The following is an 8,423-nucleotide window of genomic DNA, read 5'->3' on the forward strand; positions in this document are numbered from 1 at the left end:
GAACCAAAAATCAAATTCTAAATGAACCGAAATTATTTAATGATGACGATACACAAACATGTGATATGTGAACTAGAAGAAAGTATTAGCAAAATAGGCAACTTACATCTACAGACCTTTTAAGTAATAAGCTAACCCTTTAAAACTTAAGTCACAACATGTGATTTCTAGTTGCATGATACTGCTAATTACGATTATATGAAACAATTCAAAAAACAGAACAAGGAAAATGGGCAAGTTTGAATTTATTTGGAAATAAATAAAAGTAAAATAGGAGTCAATTTGATCTTTTTAAAATATACACAAGAACCAATTATAAATGTACGCATATTACACATTTTTACTAGGCTAAGCAACCATAGTAACTACCAAAACTTTAAACAATTATACTAAATTTACATTATAATCGGCCACCAAAATAGAATATATATTAAAATATAAAATATACATTAAAAATAAATTAAACTATACGTATTTATACACAAATACACAATACCTGATTTTTGTGTGTAAATAGCATTTTTGAAATTTAAATTACGGAATTACCCCATGCAAGGCAAAAGATTACTAGAATAGTAGTTACTAAGGATCTATCCCAACAACTTTATATTGGGATGAAATCATGAAAATACGTTTGCCTATCATAATGAGCAACCGAATGTTGGTATTTTACAAGAAACAAACCAACCATGACCTAAAATATGACCCAAAAAAAACCATGACCTGATCTATTAATCTTGAGATACATTTTCTATACATTTTCTATACAATTTGGCTTCTAGTAAGCTTCACATGGATTATTAAGCAAGACACGTGGTGGTGTGATAGTGATAAGTATCATCCACTTGCGTTGCTGGGACATAAACTGCATCTTTGAGGGAGCTGTGCGTTCTGCCATAGAATACATAAACAACTAGCCCTATTGCGAGCCATATTGAAACACGTGCCCATGTGTCAGATCTGGAAGAAACAAACAGCGACCATGAATCAAAATAATGGACCATGACTTATTTGTTTGTCCATCTGCTACTTAGTTTTTAGTTCAGATTCAGTAGAAGCACACTTCCGTTATTAAAACAAGGAACGACAGAGCTTAGTTGATGTATTGTTAAACATGAGTGCGGCAATTAAAATCCCCACTTAATAAATATTGCCACTTTTCAAATTACTAGCATGCTATAATGAAATTTTCAGCATGCAGAATAATCTTTACATTTCTTTTTTAAGCACATAAAAGATTACCCAATAATGTAATACCAATAAAAATAAGGTGAAAACTCAGGTGCAATCGACTTCACGTGAAGTTGATAGCTGAGAACCGTTAGATGAAAATTTAGTCAAATCAATTAAATTATCTAACGACTCTCAATTATCAACTTCACATGAAGTCGACTGCACCTGAGTTTTCACCTAAAAATAATAACAAGTCAACAGCAATGACAACAGTGAGAGGTTTTTTTTTTTTCAATATGCTACTCTCTAAAGTTATGCCACTATTTCTAAAACTTTTTACAAAAATGACACTTTTTTCAAACTATTTATTCAGAAGCCATCATTTTGCCAGTGACACTATGTATTTTATTTTTTGGTGCTGACTAGGAGACACCTAAGCAGAACGTGTCTTCCATGTAGAGAACACTAAACAGGAAGCGCATCCAATAGCAAGTGCCTTCCACGGTGGCAAAACAATTGCATCTGAGTAAATAATTTGAAAAATGTGGCCTTTTGGTAAAAAATTTTAGAAATAGTAGCATATCAGAGGAAAAAGCTGACGATTGCCACATAGACACTCCTAGTCGGATTTTTCTGCATTGCCAATACGAAAACAATGTAGATTTTCTTGAAAATCTGGATTTCTAGTCATTCAAAAGCCGCTAATGGGAAATCCTATTAGAATTGACGAATACTTACCCAAGATTAACAAGTAGATAAGAATTGATGAGAATGCAAGCTATGGGAAGCAGTGGCACCAGTGGGCAAATGAAACCTGAAAATAGATTAAAAGAAGTGATCTTTTATACCCAAACCTAAAAGGAGATATATGGCAGTAGGAGGACAATAAAAATTAACTTCATATAAAAATATCAGCGTAAAGCTTGGTGTTATCGATACCCGAGTAACCACGGACAATCTATTCTATTCATAATTTGCAATTTTCTAATGTTATAGTAAATAGCGTGAAAACTAGTCACATTCGATAAAGACACATGCTCACAATAACTGCATAACATTATTATCATAAGATTATAATGTTGGGCCATACCTCCAGTGTGTCCAAAGTTGTGTCTTGCAACATCTTGATCTATGCAGGTTAGGAAGACTAAACCAGACAAAAGAAGAGAGCCACCAACCCCACACAATCCAAAGCGAACCGAACTGGTAAAAGCAAACACAGAATGCTGAGAAGTGAGAACATCAAGAAATATGTGAGGACAAGTCCACACAATCCAAATGCATACAAACTTCAATTAGCATCAAAATTTCAGAAAATTAGCTGCTCAGCTATTTTGATATCTAAACTTGAAAAATGAATGAATTAAAAATCTGCCAGTAAACCAACCTGAGAAGGGTTAAGTCCGAAGCAGCATATGTGAGGACAAGTATACCTAAGCATGTCAATGTTATTACCCACCCAACAACCTTTCGTCTATTACCCTCGTGTAAATCTGCACCCAAAAAGAATAAGGGCAAAAACAACATTGATTACAAATCTTGAGCAGCAAAATTTGCATTATGTATGAGAGGGAGATTGGTAATAGAGAAGAAAAGCATAACTCACAGCTGCCAATGGCAAGTTGCTTAGGAATAAGGGGATACTCAATTGATACATCCTCTTTCACAAGTAAAGGTTTTCGGTTCCCAGAAGTACCAACTGCCTCCTTATCTTTCCAACCTGTCTCCAAGCAGCTCCAAATGTATCCACCTGCCCCTGAATCAATTGGTTCTTGGAGAAAAGGGCGCAACGGAACCTCATCTGGAGGGATATATCTTAGTATCAACACCGATATTGCCACCATGGTGAATGCAAGAAGTGTGCCCACACTAACCTGCAAGAAAACAAGCCAAATACAGTTTAATACAACCGTACAAAGAACTAATATCCCTTTACATACAATAATTAATGGCGGTATTAGACAATTCCACACAGGCAATAAAAACTGCTCCAAAATTTATTTTTATTAAAGAAAGGAACAAATTGAATAAAGGTTGTCTGGACTAAAATGGAAGACAATGGCTTCATTGAATGGTTTTCATTCTTCTAGTCAAATTGTGTCTGACATCAAATAATATATGGAACAAAAAATCTATTCTGTATACCACAATAGCATAAGTTTTCAGATTGAGATGTTTTTTTTTTAATAATTTCCTAGCATATGATCCAATAATGGATCATGACTGTTGTGAAAGTAGACATACCATCCCTGCCAATTGAGAGACTTCCATGGAAAATGCCAAAATTGCAGCAATAAGGCCAGTAGCAATTGTGCTCTTAACAGGAACCTGACTGTGCTTATTTATGTCCGAAAAAAATGGTGGTAGCAGCCCATCCCTTGCCATAGCCATCAAGATTCTTGGCTGAGAAGCATTAAACAAAGCATATATAAATAATTAAATAGTTTTCCTGAAAACAAGACTATGATAAAAGCAGGGTAAAGACTGATACCTACATCTAGCAATCATAGAATAAAGCCGAAACTAGCATGAAAATAAATACACCTAATATATAAATGAATTCAGTAGACTACACTACTGCATAAACTTCAAGCATAGAAGATTGATGATATCAGAGTAATGGAATTACTGCCAGACTATAAGAATCCATTATAGGTTAAAGGCACCAAAGGGCATGCAGTAGGCCATTGGCTGGATTAAGAAAAGCCTCCAAATACTAGTTATGAGTTAAGGCGCACTACCTCTTGGTTGGGGCAAGCACCTTTTGACTTTATTTTTATTTTATTAAGTAGAGGTTCTTTGGGAGAAAGTCTTTTATGTTTTACAAGATTAGCTTATCAAAAAACTAGGTTTTTACAGTGGGAAAAAGTGCCACGGCACCCAAGCACCAATCAGTTACCTTCTAAAATAGTAAAAAAGGGGAAAACAAAGTGACCAACAACACTCTACATCCCGAAACAAAGAAAATGGAAGGAAAGCAAATCCATAATGCAACTCTACCACTTGAACAAATTGAGTAAATTCTTATTGGACTGAATATTTGAGATAAATGGTAGAAGGTATTAAGGCTTCCATACATCTAGCCTCAACATATTGTCAATTATAGCCCTAATTTACTTCTCTTCTTAACTTTAGTTATTTATATGTTGTTGTTAATTTAAACATTAAATTTATGCAAACTAGTTCATAACTCTTTAAGGTGTGCACATTTTGGTATCTCTAACCTCAAGGTGTTAAAAGTAGTCCTAGCATCTTAATGGCACTTTTTGCCTATAAATAACTTGCAAGAATCCCAAATTAACACCTACTTCATTCTAATTACAACTATCATTTAATTCTCCCTCTAAAACTCATTTCATTACAAGATAATAATGTATAATTGCACAATGTATCATTAGATGTAGAATTTCGTAACTGTTCCACACAGATTATATTGCATTCAACACCCAAGGACCAATGTTATAAATGACGTGAATGAATAATTTAATATTCACATTCAATGGTTGATATGCATCTTCAACCGCTTAGAAAATGATAAACTTTACCCGGAACATGCATCCAAGGCATGAACCCCTATAACCATGCAATATAGCAAGCGAAATTGCACAATCATTGGGGAAAGAATAAACTAAAGAATTTCATATTCTAATGCATAAATAGAGAAATAGAGATTCCAGTAGATTTACCTGGGGCAATATCCCACCCATCAATGATGCACATAGAGCTGTAAAAGCCCCGGCATTTATAATATAACTGCAAAAACAATTATGAAAAAAGATAACCACTTCATTTATTAGGCTGCCTAAATTTTATGAGGAATCCAACACACTGTAGGTAACTTAATTATTCACTTACGCTGCCCATTGCATTCCATGGCTAGCAAATGCAGAGGATATTGGGGTATCAGGATCAATAGCATAATAAGGTACTAAACCGACGATAACAATCGAGACCATCATATACAATCCACAACATAAAAACAATGAACCACCAATACCCAGTGGCAGATCACGTTGAGGATTTTTCACCTGTTAATCAAAGCAAGACATCATTAACAAGTAATAATTTCCTCAATTATGTACAAAGTTGAGGATCATATTTATAGGCGAGGAGAAAAAAAAGGGGTGCATCACATCATCATCTATACCTCTTCGGCAGTGCTGGCAACTGCATCAAAACCTATATAAGCAAAAAAGACAGTTGCAGAACCAGCAAGCATTCCATCTACCCCAAATGGAAAAGATCTATTAAAGAAAGAGCAAGAGACAAGTATTCAGTAACGAGAACAGAACAAACATACAAATGATAGAGCAGAACAAAGATGTATAGTACCCTGTAGGAACTTCATATCCAGGCCATCCAGATTTGAATCCTAGGTAACCACCAGCAATTATGACAAACATCAAAGCACACATGTTCACTGATGTGACTATACTTTGAACCATTATACTCTGCATTTTTTAACCATTCAAATAAAAAGGATCTTAAAACATATTTGGACGTCTGAATGGATTTAATAAAGCACAATAATAGTCGGATTCGCAACAAGGGAAACATGCAACAAGTTGCATGAACCTAAAGTCGGGAAATTCAAAAAACATATTAGAGAAGAAGATTCAAAAAGAAAAGTACCTCTTTAATCCCAACACACAAGTGCAGTAATAACAAATATCATAATTGCTGCACATGGGTCCACAACAATATTGATCCCAGCAATATGCTGACGCGATAAAAAGATGGGTAGATTGTCTTCACCTCCAAAAAGAGCAGCCTAACCAAAGAAATATTATTTTCTATCAATAATTGAGTAGCATAAGATAAATATATAATCTTACTCACATTTGAAACAAATAATCTTACTCTCATTACTTATTACATTACATAATCACATACATAACATATACAAGGAGATCATCCAACGGAATTCTGAAATTCAGAAAATAAAATGGGACACGGAAAAATAAGATTATTTTAGAGCCAAACACCAACAAAATTGTTTTGTTCACTGAATTACTAACAATAAAGAAATTAATTTCAAATAAAATGAGTAATAAATGATTGAACAAGAAAAACCACTAAAAAACATATTGAAAAAGAAAGAGCGGAAAGATTGAAGGAGAGGTGAATCAACCCTAAGAAATGCTACCCCCTCCCCCCAACCCTAATTTTTCTCTGAAAACAGAACCTAAATAGAAAAGTTTAACGAACATCATACCAAATTGGGTGTTATGCCCCGAGCAACAGCAGCTCCACCAATTGTATATTCTAATATCAAGGCCCAGCCAATCAACCAAGCAACTCTGCAAAGAATACAATATTTTCTATTCAATTATTCATCAAAGCACATCAAGTCTCAATTGAATACAACAACAACAACTAAGCCTTTTCCAATTAGGTGAGTTGGCTACATGAATCAAACACCATTGTGCCTTATCATGAATCATGTCTAGACTCAAGCTATTTATGCTTAAATCTCTTCTTATCAGCTCCTTCAAAGTCTCCTTAAGTCCCCGTCTACTCTAACTTTCTCTCAATTAAAATAATTTTTTTCTTTTTTTCAATAAAAGACCTATTACAGTAAACTGACATAGACCTCCAATTCAAAAAGAAGTTTTAATAAAAGACAAAAATTCCAAACCCAGGATTATACAGGATTATACACAGGCCACCTTTTCTCTTTCACACAGGATTATACAGACAGACGCTATTCCAAAACCCCAGTATCAATATCACCCTGACATCATAACTATTAAAGGAAACGGGGAAAAAGGGAATAACAAAATAAAGAATCAAGTAACAGAAGCACTTCAATCTCTATTTGTAATAAGCTGAGTCAATATCATTTCATAACTAGAAGTTCCATGGAAAGCAAAGCAAGGACTAGATTAAAAAGGTTTTCAAGCTAATAACAAGAGAAATAAATATGTAGAATCAAAAGAAATGTTGTTACCCTTCCCCAACACATATGTATGTGTAGTGATAGGCACTCCCAGCAGAAGGACAACGACTAGCTAGCTCCGCGTAGCAAAAAGCCGAAAGAGCAGCCGCGAATCCAGCTACCAGGAAAGAAATTGCCAGAGACGAACCGGAAAGCTCACGAGCAACTGTTCCAACCAGAACATATACACCAGCACCAATTGTTGCACCAACACCTAAACCCAAAATAAATAAATAAAACAACCTTACAGTATAGTTCAATTATAGATCCTAATGTTCAAAACCCGTGGCAACCACTATAACCATCCGTAACTAAGTCCAAACCTCCTTTAACTGACTCCAACAAACCTCCAAATTATTCTGCACGTATACCTATTGTAGTCTATAGTTTGTTACATTGTAATTACCCTAACTTCTAGTTTCATTTTGCCAAGTTTCTGAGTTTTCATTAGAGACATAAATTCAGTTCCAAGGGTTCATTTTTGTTTCTTTCAAAAATTGAAGATCACACAAGTAGGGAACCTCACTCAAATTGGATGGGGGAGGGTGGAACAACTTAAATTAAATTAAATTTTGAAAAAAATGGAAATGTTGAATTACCAATTGCCAAGAGTTGAGGAACAGATAGCTCCTTAGCAAGTTGAGGCTCAGAGGTGTTCTTGCGTGCAGAATCCACCTTCTTCTTCCTATTGAAGAACATCTTTGAACATTGACCTCCATTACTATTACCACCCTCTTGTGAATCAATCAAAATCCCCATCACTTACTCAACTCTATTCTTCTTTTGCTTCTCCTCTTTTCGGGTTTCTTTTCAAGCAGCAGAATTTTCTTTCCTTTTCTTTTTTTGGTAAAAAAGGTTTTGGTATTGTTATTTGTTGGGTGAAGCTGCCAAGCTGGTACACTGAGAACTGAACAGAGAGATAAAATGTGGCGTTATAAGGAAAAGGGGAAGAACGATGTATTGAGAGAGAGGGAGAGAGAGAGCGAGAGAACGAGAAATTCTCCCTTCCCCCCTTCCTACTTAGTGGATGGTGATGGACTGATGGTTATGCACTTACGCGTATGCTCCTCTCTCTCTCTTCCCATCCTTCAACCCATTTGCCATGTCGTTATATAATATAGCCTATATAGGTCCCGGTGGACTCGTGGCCTTTCAGTTTTCTATTTTTTTTAAATAAAAAAAAAAAAACGATCCCACAGAATTTTTATTAAGGAATTTTTTTAGAATAAACATTTAAATTAATCAACAAAAATTTTTAAATTAAACATTTTCGTTCCTTAATAAACTTTTATTCATTATAAGTTTTAGAGAA

General features: G+C 34.8%; 1 pseudogene; it reads right to left on the reverse strand.

The window, feature by feature from the left end:
* Positions 1-500: 500 nt before the first annotated feature.
* LOC112771144 (cationic amino acid transporter 2, vacuolar-like) lies at positions 501-8,206 on the reverse strand (annotated as a pseudogene).
* Positions 8,207-8,423: the final 217 nt, after the last annotated feature.

This window comes from Arachis hypogaea, chromosome 18 (assembly GCF_003086295.3).
Source record: "Arachis hypogaea cultivar Tifrunner chromosome 18, arahy.Tifrunner.gnm2.J5K5, whole genome shotgun sequence".
In the NCBI taxonomy this organism is placed as follows: Eukaryota; Viridiplantae; Streptophyta; class Magnoliopsida; order Fabales; family Fabaceae; genus Arachis; species Arachis hypogaea.